Here is a 22858-nt window from a genome sequence, read left to right as displayed (position 1 = left end):
CCAAAGGAATATAAATCATTCTATTATAAAGACACATCTATGCATATGCTCATTGCATCACTATTCATAATAGCAAAGACATGGAATCAACCTAAATGCCCATCAATAATGATATACTGGATAAAGAGAATGTGGTACATATACACCCTGGAATACTATGCAGCCATAAAAAGGAATGAGATCATGTCTTTTGCAGAGACATAGATGTAGCTAGAGGCCATTATCCTTAGCAAACAAACACAAGAACATAAAAACAAATACCACATGTTCTCACTTATAAGGGGAACAACACACACTGGGGCCTATTGGAGGGTGAGGAGTGAGAGTAAGGAGAGGATCAGGAAAAATAACTAATGGGCACTAGGCTTAATACCTGGGTAATGAGATAATCTGCACAACAAATACCCAGGACACAGGTTTATCTATGTAACAAACCTGCACATGTACCCCTGAACCTAAAAGTATTTAAAAAAATAAATAAATAAATTTAAAAATTTCAAAAAATGTAAATGATGGTTCACCTTGTATTTGATTTTCATGAGTTTGATTATAACATGTCTAGATATGGCTCTTTTTGTCTCTATCCCACTGAGAATTATTTAGAGCCATTATATATGTAAATCTTTTTCTACTCCTTTCTGTTGTTTTCTTCTTGGAATCTTATTACATATATGTTGGATGTTGAATGTTTTCCTACATGTCTTTGTATTTCTATTTTATTTTCTTTAAACTTTCTGTCTCTGTTCTTCAAACTGAATAATTTCAATTGTCTTATGATTGAAATCACTGATTCTTTTGCCATCTTACGTCTGTTTTTGACTCTATCTAGTGAGTTTTTCATTTTTAAGAATTCTTTTTTAACTTTTGAATCGCCTCTCTCCTGGAGACTGCTGCTAATCCATGTCACAGCAGTCAATCTGTTACTTTCTACCACCCTCTTAGACAAATAGTAACTTCTCCAAAGTAAGGTTATATAAGTCACTTTCTTTCATTAAAAAGAAAATTAGTAAATTTAGAATAAACCTAAATTCTTATGAAAGAAAAGAATCTAATGTTTACTAATAACCTATTATGTGTCATACATTTAGCAAAGCCCATCCACAAGCTTACTTTTAGAACGTATCCTAAAAATAAAGGTCATCTACAACTGGCTACTGACTTGCCTTTCTTGCTTTGGCTTTAGCTACTTCCACTCTTGAAACATGACTTAAACCAGACTGGGTTTCTGCTCACCCAAAATTAAACGTTATATCTTTCTGACTCTGGTCAGGATTCAGTCTTTCATATTCTTACTCATATTTAAATGCTCATGTTTGTGTCTCTATACTTTCCTATTTATTACCTTCAGAATTAATCTCTATTTTTTGAATCCCCAAATCACAGTTTATATCAGCCTTACAAGCAGTAATGATGTTCTTCCTTGTATCATAGTCATTTTTCTATGAAAATACAAGTTATATAACCCTTGTGGCAATATTCTCCCCATCTACCTTAAATATTATGATATTTGAATGGATTATATGAATCCCAGCTAAATATTGCTTTCCCATCTTCCATTGACTATAGGTGTGGTCACATGACAACAACCTCACCAATAAGATGTAAACAGAGTTGGTGTGATCAATTTCGAAGTCATGACCTTAAAGAAAGTAATGTTCTCCTTCTGTCCCTCCTTTTAGCCTTCCATCACCCAGAATGTGATGATATTTGAGGAAGACTTTGGTCCTAGGGTTGGTAAAGCAACTAGATAGAAGAAAAATGGGTCTCTGACATTGTAAATTCACCATACCAACGCTGAATTTTTATATTATATTGTAACCTGAAAAAGAAATGCTGTTTTATCTTGCTTCAGCCACTGCTATTTTGGTGTTTGTTATAGTACTTAAATCTCCATTAAAATTAATATGACCTAGATTTATAAATTCCTTGGGAGCAGGAATCACAGCCTATCTTTGCATTTCTTTTTGGAATTTTTTATATTCATCACATTGCTTAGCCAAAAACCTTGTATATATAAGAACTTAATAGATGTGGTTGCATTGAACACATTTCCCAAAAAGTACATTGAGTAACATCTTATGTAAGGGAACTGGCCTATGAAAGGATAAAATGAGATCCTTTTTCTCCATGTAGTAGAGGAATGGAGATAATCCTTCTCTAAGCCTTGCCCAAATTGCAGATTTGACCCGGGGAAGGGGGTAGAAAAAAAAAAAAAGAAAAAGAAATGATTGCTGTTTTAAGTCACTGAGTTTGGGGTGATATGTTAGGCAGCAATATATAACCAGAACAATCCTAATATTATCCCTTCTTTTTATCTTATTAAATAAGGTGACTTTTAAACATAAATACAAATGAATAGTATGATTATTTTAAAGGTTTGTAGTCTACAGTTCAAAATCATGAGTTTGTAACAAGTGGTTTCCAGGCATGCAGAGGGAGGGGCAGGGTTGAACAGATGAAGCACAGGGGAGCTTTAACTATTTTGGATGATGCTGTTGTGGTGGATATATGACAGTACACATTTGTCAAAACCCATAAAACTGTTCAGTACGTTAATGTATGCTACTTAAAAACAAAAACATAAACATTTAAGAGGTTGGAAGATTCCAGGATAGAATGCAAAATGTGACAGAAGGATCCAGCTGTATTACAAATGTATGAAAGATGCATACTGAAAAGGGGCAAAATGTCCTCACTTAAGTAACATTGGAAATGGGTATACTGGAATTGAATAAGTAAATGGATGATGGATGTTGTGAGCCAGGTTTCTCCCTGTTGGAGTGGGAAATAACAAAGGGAGACAGCTAGAATGATCTATGTGGTTGGTACGTGGTGATGAATTCAAGGTGGAGGCATTAGTGTGAATTCATGTATAACTAATATATATAGTTGTTTGTACATAAATATACATAGATTTGTATATATACATATGTTAGTACACACACATATATTTCCTTGCCCTGTCAGCTGAGAGGGCCTATAAGCAATGACACCCCAATAGCAATGAGTGCACGTAACACCTAGATCTTGGTTTCTAATACATTCTCCAGTAAGGGAATTAGAGCTCATTAGAGAAATGGCTGATTCTAGGACTAGGGCAAGAAATAAAAAATAAGCCTAAAGCATTTTGCAGTGCCAAAAAGTAAGAAAGTGCTAAAAACAAAAATGATAAAAATATGTCAAAGACACACAGGACCCAGCTGAAGAAATGCCCAATGGCTAAAGCCAGAACAGTTTGAGCAACAAAAAAATATAAAGTAGTATTAGATTTTAATGCAAAGTATAAAATAAATGTTCATCAGTTCATACAAAATAAATAAATAAAGATAAGAGACAAATGTCTCATACAGAAAATTCCAAATAATCTATGTAGATACTCTGCCCTTAAGGATGTGAAGTATAACTCCTCATTCCTTAAGTGTGGGCGGCACATTGTTTCTTTCTTCCGAAAAGTACAATATGAAAAGGAAGAGAGAAGAGTAACTTGACAGTGGTACAACTTCATGAACACTTCCCTAGCCCGATAGTCAAGCCTAACGTCAACTGTGGTAAGTCATGTTTATCAGATGTATCTTTCATATGCTATAATGAGAATTGCACTGCTCCTCTGGCCTTCCTCCCAAAAGTCCATAACACAGTCTAATCAGAAAAAAAAAAAAACTATCAAATCCATCCCAATGAAAGGACAGTCTTTAAATGATAAGTACTCCTTCAAAAGTGCCAAGGTCATCAAAAACATAAAAAGTAAGAGAAATGGTCACATCCAAGAGAAGCCTAAGGAGATGAGACAACTAAATGTAATAGTACCCTGGGTGGGATCCTGGCACAGAAAAAGGACACCAGGCAAGAATTTTAAAAAGCTAAATAAAATGTTGACTTTAGTTAATAATAATATGTAAATATTGGCTTGTTAATTTTAACAAATGTACCAAAATAATAGTAACATGTTAGTAATATGGGAAACTGGGTGTGAAGTACCTGAAAACTGTATTATCTTTGCAATTTTTCTGTAATTATAAAATAATTTTTAAACAAAAAGTGGACTTAAAAATACTACAATCATTATTGTCTTTTCTCTTATCCTCCCATCCCATATCTAATCCATCAGCAAAATCCTGTTCATTCTACTATCAAAATATAACCAGAGCCCAGTCAATTTTCTTGGCTTCAATGCTTCTGCTCTGACCAAATCCTCTTGCTCACAATAGCTTCCTACTGATCTCTCGAACCATGCTTTTTTGTTCCCATTTGGTCTATTCTAACCATAGCAATAATGAGGATTTTTCTAAAGCTAAAATGTGGGGTGGGGGGGAGAGGGGAGGATAGCATTAGGAGATATACCTAATGTTAAATAACGAGTTAATGGGTGCAGCACACCAACAAGGCACATGTATACATATGTAACTAACCTGCACGTTGTGCACATGTACCCTAAAACTTAAAGTATAATAAAAAATAAATAAATAAATAAAAATAATAGATCTACAACAACAACAACAACAAAAAAAGTAAAGTGAGACCATGTCACTGGACTAATCAAAATCCTTCAATGTTTCCCTATTTGCCAGAGCATAAGCCATGGTACTTATAAAGATGTACTAAATCCCATGTAATCTGATCTAGTTTCTTTTCAAATCTTATTTCTTATTGCTCTTCCTCCCATTAGCCCTACTCCTGGTGATGGCACTAAATTCCCAGTAAGCTGCTGTCTCAAGATCCTGACACTTTCTGTTTCTTCTACTAGAATGTTCTTCTCTAAGAATTAGCATATTTTATTCTCTTTCTTCCTTTAAATTTTTACTCAAATATTGCCCCATTGACAAGTCCTTTCCTAGTGACCCCTCTAAATTCCAACCCCCTAAAACACTTGCCATTGCCTTTTTGTACCTTGTCTCCTTAGCCCTTTTGATCATCTACCATACTATTTTTACTTATTTATCTTGCTTATTATCTATGTCTTTTCATTAGACTGTAAAGCCCATGACAGTGGAAAGTTTGTCAGTTGTGTATACACATTTATCTTCCCACAAGAGTGCCTGACATCCAAAGGCAGTGTTAATATTAATATTTATTGAATGAATTAGTGAATTAATAATAAATATACAGTTAGAAGGAAAGGTAGGCTTCAATGCATGTGACTGGCATATCTAACTTTTGAATCCATCCTAGTCAAAACAGCTGATAACAGTAACAAGTATATGACAAAAACATGTTTTTCTCGAGATCTATGTTTCATTTATTTTTGTAGATGGAGATTATTTTTATTTTAAAAGAATCATTTTAAAATACAGTGAGACCTCATTCATTTGAACTACACGAATTTAAAATTTATGTTTAAACCTGGGATATATACTAAGAAAAAGTGATTGTGAATCAAATTAATAATGTAGACAAAATCATTGAAGATATTGGATTTCTAAATAACCTAAGAATCATTTTTATCGATTTTTAACAAATGTTTATACAAATGCGTATTCTTAATTACAAGTCAGTTTCATTAATGCTTTTAATGAAAGCCTAAGGAGCTCTTCTTGAAATAGTTCGAGAACAACTTGTTTAAATAACTGTGTGTACTTAAGAAAAACAAGACTATATGTCCTCAAGATTAGCCTATTGTCCAGGCTTTTTGTGAATACAGGGTAGCTGTTCTTTCTAATTAGTCCAAAATGTTGAGCCTTAAAACATTTGTCTGATTTTAGTTTCTCTGTTATGTGTTTTTTTTTCAATTTGCTTGTGTTGTAAAATAAACCTCCTTATGTTATTTTCATGACTCAAGACATTAACAACTCTCAAGGTACTGAAAGAGTCTAGAATTGATAAAGAAAAATTGCATACAGCATAACAATACTTTTTTTCTTCTTGTTCTCTAATTGCTGTTTACTCCATATCTACATAGTACAAAGCTTTGAAAAAACTATTATTGTCGAACTGTTTTTAAAGTTATTTTCTAATACTTTTTATTGATACACAATATTGTACATATTTGTGGAGTACACGTGATATTTTGTTACATATATAATATGTGCGATGATCAAGTCCGGGTATTTGGAGTATTCATCACCTTGAGTATCATTTCTATGTGTTGGGAACATTTTAAGTTCTTGCTTCAAGCTACTTTGAAATATACAATACATTGTTGCTAACTATAGTTATACTACTCTGCTACTGAAATTTAAAATTTATACCTTCTATCTGACTGTACCTGTGTACCCACTGAACACCCTGTCTTCATCTCTGCCTCCCTCCAACACACCCTTTCCAGCCTCTATTATCTATTATATCACTCTCTGTCTCCGTGAGGTCAACTTTTTTGTTCCCATATATGAGTCGGAACATACACAATTTGTCTTTCTGTGTTTGGTTTATTTCACTTAACATAATGACCTCCAATGCAATCTATATCACTGAAAATGACAAAATTTCATCCTTTTATGGCCAAACAGTATTCAATGTTTATATATGTCACACTTTCATTATTCATTAGTCCATTGAGGAACTCTTGGATTGATTCCGTGACTTTGCTATTGTGAATAATACTGTAATAAACACGTGAGTGCAGATGTCCCTTTGATCTTTCCTTCGGATAAATACCCAGTGCTGAGTTTGCTGGATCATATGGTAGTTCTATATTTCATCCTTTGAGAAAGCTCCAGACTGTTTTTCTTAATGGCTATACTAATTTATGGTCCCACCAACAATGTATGAGTTGCATTTTCTCCACTTCCTCACCAGCATTTGTTACTTTTTTGTCTTTTTAGTAATAGCCATTCTGACTAGGGTAAGATGATGTCTTATGGTTTTGATTTACATTTCCCTGATGATTAGTGAGGTTGAGCATTTTTTTCATATACTTGCTAGCCATTTGTATGTCTTCTCTTGAGAAATGTCTATTTATGTCCGTTGCCCACTTTCTAATGGTACTATTTGATTTTTTTAACTGTTTGTTTGAGTTGCTTTTATACTGGGATATCAGTCTCTTTTGAGATGAATAGTTGTAAATATTTTCTCTAATTCAAGAGCCTGACATTTTATTGATTGTTTCCTTTGCTGTACAGAAGCTTTTTAATCGAATATAGTCCCATTTGTCTATTTTGTTTTTGTTATCTGTGCTTTGAGATCTTAGCCATAAAATCTTTGCCTAGACTGACACACTAAAGGATTTTATGTTTTCTTTTAGTAGTTTTATAGTTTCGGGTTTTATGTTTAAGTCTTTCATACTCTAGATTAAAGTATTAATATATAAAAAAATTATACCATGAGAAGAGTCTAGTTTTATTCTTCTGCATGTGGATATCCAATTTTTCCACACCATTGATTGAAGAGGGTTTCCTTTTCTCAGTATATGTTTTTGGCATCTTATTGGAAATCAGTTGGCTATAAATACATGGATTTATTTCTAGATTTTATATTCTGTTCCATTTATCTGTGTGTCTGGTTTTATACCAATAGCATGCTGTTTTAGTTACTGGAGGCTTGTGATATATTATAAAGTCAAATAGTGTAATGTCTCCAGCTTTGTTCTTTTTGCTCAGGATCACTTTGGCCATTTGGTCTCCTTTTTGTTTCCATGCCAATTTTAGGATTGTTTTTCCTATTTATGTGAAAAATGATATTGATATTTTGATAAGGATTGCACTGAATCTGTAGATTGCTTTGGCAGTATGATCATCTTAATGACATTAGTTTTTCTGATCCATGAGCAGGGAATGTCTTTTCAATTGTTTGTGTCCTCTTCAATATTTTTATCACCGTTTTGTAGTTTCCTTTGTAGAGGTCTTTCACCTTCATGGTTAAATTTATTCCTAGGTAATTTTTATAGCTATTATAAATGGAAGTGCTTTCTTGATTTCTTTCTCAACTAATTCGTTATTGGTGTATAGAAATGCTACTAATTTTTGTATGTTTATTTTGTATCCTGCAATTACTGAATTTATTTATCAGATCTCAAGAGTTTTTTGGTGGAATCTTTAGGTTTATCTAGACATAAGACCATATAACCAGCAAAGAGGAAAAACTTAACTTCTTTTCCAATTTTGATGTCTTTTATTTCTTTCTCTTGACTGATTGCTTTGGCTAGGACTCCAGTACTATGTTGAATAGGAGTAAAGTATTTGATTCTGAGTACATGCAGTAGTGTAGTCTCTGTACTTGGCTATAAACAATGTTAGTGGTGTCTGTGATTTCCTTGGTGTGTTAGGGTTTGTTTATTAGTAGACGTTATGATAAAGTTGTGCTGGAGACTGGGATGCCAGATAGGCAAGTCTTTGGCCCAGTGGTGGCATCAGTGGCTAAGCATGCATATCATTGTGCCCTAGAGCAATGTGCTCTGGCACTGGTGTTATCAGGTCCAGGCAAGTTGATTATTGGGCCTCCAGGTGGCTTGCTCAGGTTCCAGGAATGGCAGTGATGGGCCAGGCAGGTGGGTGGGTTTTGAAGTTCCTGGGCAGTGGGCATGGCATGAGCAATGGCAATCAGTGGTGGGACAACCCTCCGAGATCTAAGCTGTCCATGCTGGTTTTATTGATGGCTGCAACACGCTGGGCAGGCCAGTCCCTACGGCTACTAGTGGCCCATGCCTGTGCGTGATAGCTCTGGAAGTAGCAGCAAGTTGAGTGGACCCAACCTCAGACCTCAGAAGGAGTGCTCAGGGGCCAACCATGGTGAGCTGGGCTGGAAGATCACTAAGATCCTTGATGGAATGCTCAGGTGCGAGATGAGGCTGGACCAGGCAGCCCTGCCCTCAGGCCACCCTGTGGCACATGCAGCTGCTGTCTGTGGTAGCCAGGGGCAGGGTAATCCCCAGGCTTCTGGTGGAATTCTCAGGGGGAGCCAGTAGCACCTGCACTCTGGTCCTGCCACGGGGGAGGATAGGGTTGGTTTCAGTGGGAGCAAACTTAGGCAAGTGTCTGGGAGGCATGTACTTCTTTTCTGCCTTCGCTCAGCATCAGCCCACAGTGGTAGTGGTTGCAGGCAGTAGAATTTGTCCTCAGGGGTATGTGAAAATTAGTGGCCACCCTCCTGCTTGCAGGGAGGGGTTGCTGCCAGTGGCTCCCACCTCAGCCCCAAGTACAGCAGCTGTGAGCAAGAAATGTCAATGGGGCTCTATGGGTGGGGACTTTGCTCTCAAAATGTCACTGCTTAGGACTGGAGGCTTGTGAGACCCAGTGTGAGCTCTGTCTCTAGAGCAATGTCTTTGCACAGTCTCCAGGAAGCTCCCTATGTTAGTCTCAGGGCCTGTGAGAGTCGAGAGGCTGCCCTTTAGCTAGGATTATAGGAGTCTGTGGCAGGAATGTGGACTTCTGGGTGTATTTCACTTACACTTTGCCTGCATTAAGGAGCCTCTCCAGACTCCCGGACAATCCAAGCTGAACAGGCTGCCTTGCTTCCTTCTGCTTTCTTGCTTTTGGTGCTTTCCATCACCTGTCTGTTGAATCACAGTGTTTTCTTTTAGATGATCTATTTCAAATGCAATTATCTACTCAGTATTTTGGTTCCTCTCCTTGGAAGAAGCAACCACTATATGCATCTTACTCATATTAAAGCCCCTAACCCAAGTTTTGTTTTGTTTTTGTTTTTGTTTTTTTGAGATGGAGTCTCGCTCTGTCATCCAAGCTGCAGTGCAATGGCACGATCTTGGCTCACTGCAACTTCTGCCACATGGGTTCAAGCAATTCCCGTGCCTCAGCCTTCTGAGTAGCTGGGATTACAGGCACGCGCCACCACATCCGCCTAATTTTTGTATTTTTAGTAGAGACAGGGTTTCACATGTTGCCCGGGCTGGCCTCAAACTCCTGACCTTGGGTGATCTGCCCACCTCAGCTTCCCAAAGTGCTGGGATTACAGGTGTGAGCCACTGCGCCTGGCCCCTCCCCCTATTTTCTAATATTTTAAAATTATTTTAGTTATTTTAGTGTTAGTCCAATCTCTGTTCTGCAGGTGAATCATGGAATATGAAGACCACCAACAGATTCAGACTTTTAAAGACCTAAATAAATTGAGGAATATGTCATGTCCATTAATTTTAAAACTCAATATTGTAAAGATTTCAAGTATTCCCAAACTGATCTATAAATTTAGTGATATTCCAATCAAAATCCTAGCAAATTTTTTTTAATTGGCAAGATAATTTAAAATGTTATTTGGAAATGTAAAAGGGTAAGCATAACCAAGACAATCTTAAATAACACATACAACAAAACTGGAGGATAAACTAGATATCAAGACTTATTTTAAAACTATAGTAATTAAGGCACTGTGGTATTGGAGAAAGAATAGGCAAAACGTTCAACAGCACAGAAGAGACAGTCCAGAAACAGACCTACACTTAAGAGTCAAAAGGTAATCCACTAACTAAGAGAATGTATTTGTAACATATTTATCTGATAAAGGACTTGTATCCAGAACATATATAGAACTTTGACAAATCAATAATTAAAAACAAATTAATCATTAGAAGAGACAAAATACTTGAAAAGGTACTTCAAAACAACAACAACAAATGGCCGATAAGCATTTGAAAAGGTACCCACTACTATTAGTCATCAGGGACATGCAAATTAACAGCACAATAAAATACAGCCACACATCCACCTTAAAGACTAAAATGAAAAAGGATAGCAATATCAAATATTGGCAAAGACATAGAGCAATTGATATTCTCAAACATTTTATGTAAGTGTAAATTGGAATAATCACTTTTGGAAACTGTTTGGCAATGTAAGGGAAGTTGAACATATGTTTCCCTGTGTTCCAGTAATTCTTCTCCAGCAGAAATGCACACACATATGCAAACAAAGACATATAACAAATTTCATGGCAGCATTATTAGTGTCCGCAAAAAAACTAGAAGCAACCCCCAAAACACTCAATATTAAAATTGGTAAATAAATGTGTATGTTCAGGCACTGGAAAACTTTACAGCAAATGAAAATTTAAAATCCACTGCCACAAAAAAAAAATGGATAAACTTCATAATTATAGTAGTGAGTGAAAGATGCCAAACACAAAAGAGTATCCTATTTGATTCATTCTATTTATTTAAAGTTCAAGATTAAAACAGTCAAATTAATCACCAAAATAATAGTTAACTTGAAGGAATGACTGAAAAAGTATACAAAGAACTTCTGGAGTTCTATAAATATTCTATTTCATCACAGGATCCTTGGGGTGTTACTTCACTAGTTGGAAAAATCTGTGGCCAGTAGCACCTTTGCCCAAGTTTTGCTCAGGCCTGTTGAGCTCTGCCCACTCAATCTGGCCGGCTACGCTCAGCTTGTGCTATCAGCCTGGATCCCACACCTGCCAAGGATAAGCCAGGAATGGAGTGGCAAGTGGTGCATGAGCGAGCAAGCACAGAGTTGGCTGCTGCACACAGCTAGGCATGCCAGCTGTGGTGGGGTGGGCAGCTCCAGGATCTGGCACAGGTGCCAGTTCTGTGCAAGGCTGCAGCTGCACCATGTGTACCACAAGTGGCTTCCACTGTGGGCTCCAGGGAATGCAGTGGCACCTGAATGCTTGGAGACACCAGGAACCATGGAGCCCCAAAGAGGCACACACAGCTCTGGCTCAGGAGACCTAAGGTCCGGGCTCCTCTCTCCTTCTTGTTACTTGCAATGCAGTGAGCAGGGGGGATGTGTTTCAGCCCTGTTTGTGTTACAGTTCTTTCAGTCCCACCATTTGGTGGGTTCCGTGTTCTTGTCCTGTGTCCAAGAAGGATGAGGTACATGAACAACTAGAGGGTGAGAAAGGCAAATAAGTGCTTTATTGAGTGACAGTACACCTCTTAGGAAACTCGAGCTCCTTTCTGCAGACAGGTTCTTCCTATGTTTGTGCAGCCATCAGTGGAGAGGAGACCCAGAGTGGGTAGCTCCTATCCACAGGAAGGTCATCCGAAAGTCTGCTCAAGTCTGGCTGAATCCAGGATTTTTATGGGCTTCAGAGGAGAAGAAGTGCATGCTGATTGGTCTATGGGTGGTCATGGGTGGACCTCAAAAAGGCATCATAAGTCCTCAGTCTGGTCTGCGGAACTGGTGGCTAGGCCCCCAGGCCTCAGGCCATCCCTGGCTTGAAGGTGAGGCTTCACTAGGGACCCTCTCTGTGAGGAGCCTGTCTGCCTCCTGCCATCATCAACCTAATGTTTATGACACCCAGGCTGTTCATGTCAAGGGGCACCTACAGGTTTACACCAAGTCATTTTTAGCCCCCTCATCGGCCTCCCTCCCATGCTGGTCAGCACCCAAAGTCGAGAGGATGCTGATGTGGCAAGGGGCTGGTATGTCAGCATCACCCTGAGCACACACACACACCCAGCTGGGATGTGACAGCGCCTAAGCTCGCCCACAGCTTTGCTCTGAAATAAGAGGGGACTCTGGGAGCAGGCAGAACCCAGGCAGTGGGAACAGACACTTTCAAGCCTGGAGGGGCAAGGGGCTTCCTGGGCCCCTGAGAGCACAGTGATGCCTGGTCCACAGCCGTGGCTGGGCAGCTGCAGCTTTGCCTGGAAGGGTGGAGCTTCTGCCCTTCCAAATTGGAAGGGGGCAGGTGGGGATCCCACTGGCTCTGTGGAGTGCAGCCCTGGCTGCACCTCCCCTACTGCAGCCGGTATCATGGTAGCAGTCACTTCAGACAGGGCGCCGCTGCCATCAATATTATATTTTTGGTCTGAGTAGCGATTACACACCTGTGTTCTCTTTGTAAAAATCTTTGTAAAATTTAATTGATCTGGAAACTGAAGATACGTTTAATTTTTTCTACTATGTTATTCTTCAACAAAAAGTTTAATAAAAATGGCAGCAATTAAATGCTAAATAAGAATGCATGGAAGACAGACAAATATTTACAGTGATACTATTCTAATGTGTTTTTGTTATCCTAAATGAGAACAGATTCATCAGTTTTCAATATTGTTAAGTATGCATATTAAAATTTAAGGATAACAACACCACCAAAAGAATAAGAATGGAATGTAAAAATTCCAAGTCTGGACTATAAAACAGGGATAAGAGGAAAGTCCCATATGTACAATAGAAGAAAGAGAGCAGATGATAGTACAACAGCCTGTAGGTGAACAGAGGCAATGATTTGAGCCAGGGTAAGGTGAAAACTCTCAAAGCTACAATCTCAAAATGAAATGATAAACTGGAAAAATATCTACCTACTGGCAAAAGTAAGGAGCAGGAAATCTATTCAGTCTCCTTCTGAATTTTGGGTCCAGGGTGGGTGTGGAAGAGGTCTCCCTTGAGTATTTTAGCAGTAGGTTTATCCTTATTAGTGGTAATTAATTTCTTTTTGTTTTTTTGAGATGGAGTCTTGCTCTGTCACCCAGGCTGGAGTGCAATGGCACGATCTCGGCTCACTGCAAACTCCGTCTCCCCGGTTCAAGCAATTCTCTTGCCTCAGCCTCCCGAGTAGCTGGGATTACAGGCATGTGCCACCACACCTGGCTAATTTTTGTATTTTTAGTAGAGACAGGGTTTTGTCATGTTGGCCATGCTGGTCTCCAACTCCTGACCTCATCTGCCCACTTCAGCCTCCCAAAGTGCTGGATTGCAGGCATGAGCCACTGTGCCAGACTGTGGTAATTAATTTCAAGGGCCACAGACTTGGGGTGCCCCAGGGAACCTTGCTGAAGCAAATGTAAATACATTTTAGAGGAATTATCTCAAGCTAGGTCATTGCATCAGACGTACTTAAACAGGTACTTACATTCCAAAATTACAAGACACATGAGGAAATTTGGCACCATAAGGAAGTGGCAGCAGAGAAAACATACTATGAAATCTCAAAGAATTCAGATATTAAAATTTTCAGAGACAAGATGTTAACTATGTTTAAAAGTATTTTAAAACATAATGGATGAAGTTCACAACATAAAGAGCAGGAGGCTTTTTAAAAGATGTCTGGCAGATTTGAAAGAAGAATAAATGGAATTTCCAGAAAAATATAATTGTTGATGTCAAATATTTAATGAATTGAAACAAACACAATAAAAACAGCTGAAAAGAAAATTAGTGAATGAAATAATGGGATACAGTGAACCAAAAAGATGTAAAAAAGTAAGTAAAAAGAATTAAATACAATGTGCTTCAAAGAAGAAATAATTGGAAATAAACTCTCTTTGGATTTTATGCTACTTAAATAAGTTTGATGATATTAAGGACGGCTAGAACCAGGAGGACTCCCACCAAAATACTATACAAGCTAATAAGTTAGCCTTCCATAGTCCTATGGAAGGTAATAGAAGAATGCAAGACTCCTGGTCACAGAGAAGAACTTTAAGGCAGCACAAACAATAGAAGTATTGTCAGCATAGTTGTATTGGTTTCACTGAACCCAAAATTGCACAGAGCAACAAAGAGAGCTAGGTGGAGCTGCACACACAGGAGTGTGCTGCATAAGGGAAGCTTGAGCTTAGAGAAGCCATTGATTTTAGAGCAAGCTTGCCCAACCTGCAGCCTGTGGGCCACATGCGGCCCAGGACAGCTTTGAATGTGGCCAAACACAACTTCGTAAACTTTCTTAAAACATTATAAGGTTTTTCTGCGATTTTTTTTAGCTCATCAGCTATAGTTAGCGTTAGTGCATTTTATGTGTGGCCCAAGACAATTCTTCTTTCAATGGGGCCCAGGGAAGCCAAAACATTTGACACCCCTGAGCAAAAAGCAAGACTATTCTTTGTCCAAAGGGATACCTGGTGTAGTGCAAGAACTGTTATGTTTTATCTCACATTTCAAAATTGCCTTGAGCATTAACAATTCTAAGTGGCTTAATGAAAGAATAGCCAAAGTATATTAGACCATTTTCACACTAGTATAAAGAATTTCCCAGAGACTGGGTGATTTATAAAGGAAAGAGGTTTAATTGACTCACAGTACCACATGACTGGGGAAGCCTCAGGAAACTTACAATCATGACAGAAGGCAAAGCAGGTACATCTTACATGGTGGCAGGCAAGAGAGAGAGCATGTGTAAGCACAGGAAAAACTACCATTTATAAAACCACCAGGTCTAGTGAGAATTCACTCACTCTCATGAGAACAGCATGGGGGAAACTGCCTCCATATTCCAAACACCTACCTCCCTCAACATGTGGGGATTACAAGTCCCTCCCTCGACACATGGGGATTACAATTCAAGATGAGACTTGAGAGAAGAGAAAGAGCCAAACCGTATCACAAGTTCTTACAGTTTTGGACCATTGAGCAAGAGAATTAGATACACAAGAGGTCCAGAGAGGCAGATTCTCCATATGTCATTCTAACATGAAAAGAATTTGCCAGAAAATAAGGCACCATTCCTCTAATACAGCAATCATAATGAATCTTGGAAGTTCTGTTTCCATTTAGTCTTTTACCTACCTGTCAAATCTTAAGTTTCTTGTGAGATCAAGGTATTTTGTTTTGCATTGTTTCATCAAATTTTTTGGCATTTTTTTTTATAATATTGTTTAAATAAACTTTTCATTTAAGAACTGTTTTAGATTTTCAGAAAAATTGTTGAAATAATACAAGGAGTTGTATCATTTTTGTATCTTTGTATTTTTGTATTTTTTGTTTATTTGTATTATGGTTCCTATACCCAGTTTTCCCTATTATTAATATCCTACATTAGTATGGCATACATTTTATAATTAATAAACCAATATTGATTTATTCCATACTTTATTCAGTGTTTTGGTTTTAACCCAATGTCCTTTTCCTTTCTAGGATCCTAACGAGTATACCACCTTACATTTACTCATTGTGTTCTCTTAGACTCCTCTTGGCTGTGACATATCTATTAGATTAGTTAAAATTAAGGAAAAGAAAATATTTAAATTTATTTTAACTTATTCCTTGTCCAGTGTTTTTCCTTTCTTTACATAGATTTGACTTTCTGACCTATATCATTTTATTTCTCCCTGAAAACATTCTTTAAACATTATATGCAAGGCAGGACAGCTAGCAAAAAAAATTCTCTCAGTTTTGTTTGCCTGAGAAACTATTTCCTTCACTTTTGAAGGATAATTTCACTGCATATATAACTCAAGGTTGGTGGTATTTTTTCAACATTTCAAATATATTACTTCAGTGTCTTCTTGCTTACAAGGTGTTGTGAGTTGAAGGTGTTTTGAGTTGAATTATACCCGCGAAAAAGATACATTGAACCTCCAGTACCTGAGAATGTGACCTTATTTGGAAATAATGTTTGTGGATATAATCAAGATAAAGATATGTCATAATGACATATGTCCTTATAAAGAGAGTGATATGAAGACACAATAAACACAGGGGAGAAGGCCATGCTATGGTGGGGGAAGATATTGGAGTGATGCAACTGCAAACCAGGAAATCCCAAGGATTGCCTTCACAGGAAACATAGTCCTGCTGACATCTTGATTTCAGACTTCTAGCCTCCAGAACTATGAAAGAATAAATGTCTGTGATTTGAAGCTACCCAGTTTGTGGTACTTTGTTACTGCAGCTTTATGAAACAAATACACATGGGTTTCTTATGAGAAGTATGCTGTAATTCTTATGCTTATTCCTCTGTAGGTGAAATTCCCTACCCACACACCCACCCACCCCTCATGCCCTTGGCTTCTTCCGAGATTTCTCTTTGTCTTTAGCTCTATAATGTGAATACAATATGCTTTGGTGTCCATTTTTTTGGTGTTTATTCTTCTTGGTACTCTATGAGCTCTCTGGTCTGTTGGTTTGGTGTCTGTCATTAATCCTACGAAATTCTTGGCCATTATTTTATTAAATGTTTCTCCTGCTCTATTATGTCTTACTTCTCTTTCTGGTATTTTGTCTTGTTTTGTCTTGCCTGTTGTTTTGGGGCTTCCCTAAGTACTCCACCATCCCACCTTAAAGTCTGCGACTCTCATCCTTTACAATTTCATCTACTGTTATTACACAAGATCCCTCCTAGTAAAGTAGTAAGGTGTAAGCAAAAGGAAGCATTTCATAATGTTATCATTAAATATTCATTTTTTAGTGGGCCAATGTATCAGAGCCGTGACTTTCATACTTGCTTCTTAGCTTTTTTCACCCCTTGGGAGAGACAGGAAATCTACAGTCTTTTCTGGCTTTGCAAGGAAAATCCTAGAGTGAGAGCCCTTCTGGGCTGGGATTTTTAAATACTGGCAACTCATTCAGATTAGTTGTCTATTTCCAAACTGTTCAAATAACTCCAAATGCACTTTATTTTGGACCTATGTTATAATCTATCAGTTGATAATTTCCCCTTTAATTTTTATACAACCACTCAAGTTGTAGCAACTTGGGACATCTGAAAATGTCTATCATTTGAGTAACTAGATACATATACAATACCAGACATATGGTCAATATCAGTAAGACATTACTTAATATTACTTTCTATTAAAATGATAAAAGACTTAAGTCTAAAATAAGTCTCTCTTGCTAAAGTTGTTAAGGTTTACTAAACCTCTAGTCAGCCTTGTGGCAATAAAAAATAGCTCACTTTATTCGAGGAGCTGTTTATATCCTTAAAATAATTTAGTAACTCCTCTCTAAACCGCAATCCCTTTAACTTTTGTGTTACCAATCTATTTCTTCTACTTTAACAATTTTGTACTTCTTAATAAGAATCCTTCTCAGTTCCTCCACAACTCTTTCTAAATAGTGAGTTCAAGTCAGAGAAAACGGGGAATGACCTCAGGATTCAGATTATGAGTCCCTATTTTCCAGCCTAATACTGATAGCAATAGGAGACAGACAAATTCCTACGCAGACAGGGGCTGGTCACCAGTAAGGATCAACCTTCAACCTGAGGACCGAGCTGCTTGTTCCACATAGAGTCCACGACCAGAGTGAGAACTTCTATCCCCATCTTACTCACTCTCTCTGGACTGGTTACTTCTCGATGATGCCTTTTAACTAATCAAATGCTGCTTTTTCCAAGACCACCCATGGACCAATCAGCATGGACTCCCCCATTCTATGCCCATAAAAACCCCAGAGTCAGCCTCACAGAGGGCAACCCACTTTTACAGTCCCCTTTCACAGCAGAGAGCTTTCTTCTGTTGGTCAATGAAATTCTTCTCTACCTTACCCACTCTCCAGTGTCCATGTACCTTATTCCTCTTGGCCATGGAATAGGAATGCAGAACTTGCCAAGCTGAGGTCAGTGGGAGCAAGAAAGCTCTAACCCTCATGTTCGCTGAGCTGTGGGTGATGCAAGTAAATGGGCTATAATCCTCCCATTCACTGAGCTGTGGGTGGTGGGAGTAAAAAGAGTTGCAACTCTCCCTCTTACTCACTGAACTATAGGAGTTGTGACAATACCATAACTGGTTCTATATTGCAATGCTTTTAACCATACCATATGTATTTTAAATAAGCTGATACTGGACTTCAAAAGACAGTGAGAGAGCATCTTTATGAATAAATGAATCCTAGCAACCTTAGCAAGAGAGACTTATTTTTTATAAAGGTGGGTTCCTGCTATGTTGCCCATGCTGGTCTCGAACTCCTGTGCTCAAGTGATCCTCCCACTTTGACCTTCCAAAGTGCTGGGATTACAGGTGTAAGCCAAAACACTGGGCCAAGGGTATAATCTTATCTAGCTCTTGACTCTTAAGTTAAAAAAGGCAGGCTATTATAGTGGTTATATGCAAGGACTTTGTTAGAACCCTGGGTCTGAGCCTGGGCAACATGGTGAGACCCTGTCTTTACAAAAAAATAAAAATATAACAGAATTAACTGGGCATAATGGCAAATGCCTGTAGTCCCACCTACTCACGAGGCTGAAACAGAGCCTTGGGCTGAGGATTGCTTGAGCCCAGGAGTTTGAAAATGCAGTGAGCTGTGACCACACCACTGCCCTCCAGGCAGGGCAACAGAGTGAGACCTTATCTCAAAATACAGCAAAAAAACAAAAAACAAAAACCTCATTCTGGAGAATACTAATAAATTACCTTCACAAATTAATTAACTATAAGATGAAAACATAGACTTGTAGAAAAGTATATAAATGAATTAGCAGAGACTGTGGCCCATAAATACATAATAAATGAATAGTAGTTATAATTAGTTATAAGATTTTTCTTTTGACCTCTGTGAATTTTAATCTGACTAAAGAAAAAGAACTTGCTAATTACCTTCTGTTTTCCCCCAATGACATATATTCTATTTAATGAGTATAGATTTTGAATCTTGGCTCCATGCTTAAAATTTTATTGCCTTGAGAAAGTTTTTAACTTCACTGAGTCCAAGTTTTTTCATTAATAGTAAACATTACCAACGGATTTCCTATGTTTAGATTAGAGATAGTGTTAATTCATTTATTTAATATAAACTTTTTTTTATTTTTCTACTATGTAGCAGACCTTATTTTAGGAAATTTTGATACAAAGGAAATCAAAATAATCAAGGATTCTAATGTCAATGAGTTTATAATCTAGCTATAGGAGAAAGACAATAAATAAGCAAGACAATTTCAAAGTTGGGTAAGTAATAGGAAGGAAGAATGATATTAGAGTATGACCGGGAGTGGAGGAGACACTTAGGTAAAGCAATCTGCAAATACCTCCCTGAGAAGGAAATTTTCAGTAAATCTCCTAAAGGAGATTTACTAAAGGGTTAAAAAAGAATCAGCCACTATAAAAACAAGTACAATTTTTTTTTAAAGATGAAGAGAGATTTTTAGGCAGAGGCTACACCAAAAAAACCCAAATGCTGGAAATATCTTGCATGTTTAGGAACAGAAATGAGCAAGGGCTTTGGAATGTTTTCAATGTCAAAAGAAGACTAGTCAGCTGGGCTGAAGTAAAAGAAACTCAGAAGATGATGGGTAGAGGTAGACAGGGCCATATGGCATAGAGCCTTGGCAACAGTTGTTACATTTGATTCTATTCTAAGTACAATGAAAAGAGTTTTGAGCAGGTGCCTTTAATGATGGACCTGTATTTCTAAACGTTCTCTGTATTGATAACAGACTAATGGCAAGAATTAAAGCAAGACCAGTTACAAAGCTGCTGAAGGAGTTCAGGCAGGAGGTGGTGGTGGCTTTTATGGGAGTTGTAGCTATGGAATGAAGAGAAGTGAAAATATTTAACATATGTTGAAGATAAGATTAACAGCATTTGCTGGATGGGAAACAATTAAATCAAGGATGACAGGCTTTTTGATAGATGGTGGTACCTTACATTGAACTGGAAAAACAATGAAAGGAGTAAGTTTGGGGTGAGGAGTAATGAGCAGTTCAGTTTTAGGCATGTTGAGTTTAGATGCTTAAGACAAACCCAGATGGAAATATCAAGGAGATCCTGTATTTCTAAAGAAAGACCTGTATACTGGAAAGACACTTAGGAAGACTTTGGCACATAGATGATATCTAAATGGTAATAAATGTGATCAATCACCTAGGAAATGCATGTTGCTCAATAAAGAACCAGTATGACTTCTATCCAGGACTTTCATCCAGCATTTGGAGCTCTCGTAAGGAGAAGGTGCAGCAAAGAACATGGTGAAAGCGCCACAACAAAGAGCAGAAGGAAAATCTAAGTGGCTGATGTCCTGACAAATGAGAAAAAGGTGAAGAGAGGTCTCCTGTATGGAATGCCACTGAGTGGTTTCCATTGAATTAAACAACTAGGAGTCACGGGGACATGGAAAAAAACAGTTTCAATGGAGTGATGGGGCCAGAAGATGCAGTGCAATGAGTTGAGGAGCAGTCATAGACAGAGAGTAAAAATATCTCCAATCTCTATTTCCAGTAAACTTTCATATCTGGAGAACACTTTGTACTTGGTTTCAAAATTACTAACCTGATACCAATTCCACTACAGTAGATATTAAAACTGAAAATATATGATCAATTTCTAAATTCAAGATGACTCTCCTTATAAGAATTCTAATTCTTCTTGTGTAAAGCTTATTCATTACAAATAAAAAGAGATTTTTATGGAGTCCACAATCCTATTATTCTATTTTTATGAGATACTATATTCTAAATTAGAAACATTGCTTCTTCCTGCAGGGGGTATAGGGTGGGGTGAGAGGAGATGTAAGTTATTCTTGAAATCTCGTCACCTCTGAAATTCCTTATCACTTCATTTGTGTGAGATTAAAGCAAATATTGCAGTAGGTTAAAAAAGTTATTATTGCTTTTAATAAAGAAAGCAATAAATGAATGCTGAGATTAATTAAGAGCAGAAGAGAAACTGAATCATTTAATCAAGACCTAGGGTTATTTGATGTGAATATATTCCAAAATGATCAAAATCATGCAAACCAAATGCTAGAAAAATCATTCTTGGTCTAGCAAAATCAGAATATTGTACACTGTTTTACCAGGATTTACCCAGGATTTAGAAGTTTGATGGTGTTTCTTTGTTTTGGTGATGGGCCAGCAATGGGGTAACTAGAGGCAATAACTCTCCTCTCTGAGCCTTCTCCAGAAGGTGGAGTTCTCACTGCCACTTAATCTTGTATAAACTTAAGCTCCTTATGTAATCTTTTTGAGCCTCAGTTTCCTCAGTTAAAATGTGTATTTATGCAACAGACATTTGTTGAGCCTCTACAATGGATCAAAAGTTGGTATCTACACCATTATACTTATATCATGGCGTCACTGTGAGGGTAAAAGCTCATGACTTAGTACTCAGGCATCATTATTGCCTCTTATTTAGTCCCTTTTCAAAGTCTTTGCTCATGTTTCCTCTGCCTGATGTACTCTTCCTCTCCTTACCATTCAATTTTGCTGGGCTAACTCCTAGGTATCCTCCCGATCCCAGCTTTCCCTGACCCTCTCACACTGTATGAGGCCCCTCAGTTTTACAGTCTTCTAGCATCCTATGCTTTTCCTTCACAACATTTACCACAATTAAAATTATTGGGGTGAATGTTTGCTTATTGTCTGCCTCCTCACTATTTTGTTGACATTGCTGAGGACATTATCTGATACCTAGAAGACGTTTAATAAATATTATTGAGTGATGAGGTGTGTGAATTGGAATTTTGTTAGAAAAAAAAAGGATCGGAGGAGCCAAGATGGCCGAATAGGAACAGCTCCGGTCTACAGCTCCCAGCGTGAGCGAAGCAGAAGACTGGTGATTTCTCCATTTCCATCTGAGGTACCGTGTTCATCTCACTAGGGAGTGCCAGACAGTGGGCGCAGGTCAGTGGGTGAGTGCACCATGCACCAGCCAAAGCAAGGGCGAGGCATTGCCTCACTCCGGAAGCGCAAGGGGTCAGGGAGTTCCCTTTCCAGGGGTGACAGACGGCACCTGGAAAATCGGGCCACTCCCACCCGAATACTGTGCTTTTCCGACGGGCTTAGGAAACGGTGCCCCAGGAGAGTATAGCCTGCACCTGGCTCAGAGGGTCGTACGCCCACGGAGTCTCGCTGATTGCTAGCACAGCAGTCTGAGATCAAACAGCAAGTCGGCAGCGAGGCTGGGGGAGGGGCGCCCGCCATTGCCCAGGCTCGCTTAGGTAAACAAAGCAGCCTGGAAGCCTGAACTGGGTGGAGCCCACCACAGCTCAAGGAGGCCTGCCTGCCTCTGAAGGCTCCACCTCTGGGGGCAGGGCACAGACAAACAAAAAGACAGCAGTAACCTCTGCAGACTTAAATGTCCCTGTCTGACAGCTTTGAAGAGAGCAGTGGTTCTCCTAGCACGCAGCTGGAGATCTGAGAACAGGCAGACTGCCTCCTCAAGTGGGTCCCTGACCCCTGACCCCCGAGCAGCCTAACTGGGAGGCACCCCCCAGCAGGGGCAGACTGACACCTCACATGGCCAGGTACTCCAACAGACCTGCAGCTGAGGGTCCTGTCTGTTAGAAGGAAAACTAACAGGAAGGACATCCACACCAAAAACCCATCTGTACATCACCATCATCAAAGACCAAAA

The sequence above is a fragment of the Pongo pygmaeus genome, chromosome 6, assembly GCF_028885625.2.
Source record: "Pongo pygmaeus isolate AG05252 chromosome 6, NHGRI_mPonPyg2-v2.0_pri, whole genome shotgun sequence".
NCBI lineage: Eukaryota > Metazoa > Chordata > Mammalia > Primates > Hominidae > Pongo > Pongo pygmaeus.
This window is presented reverse-complemented; position numbering follows the sequence as displayed.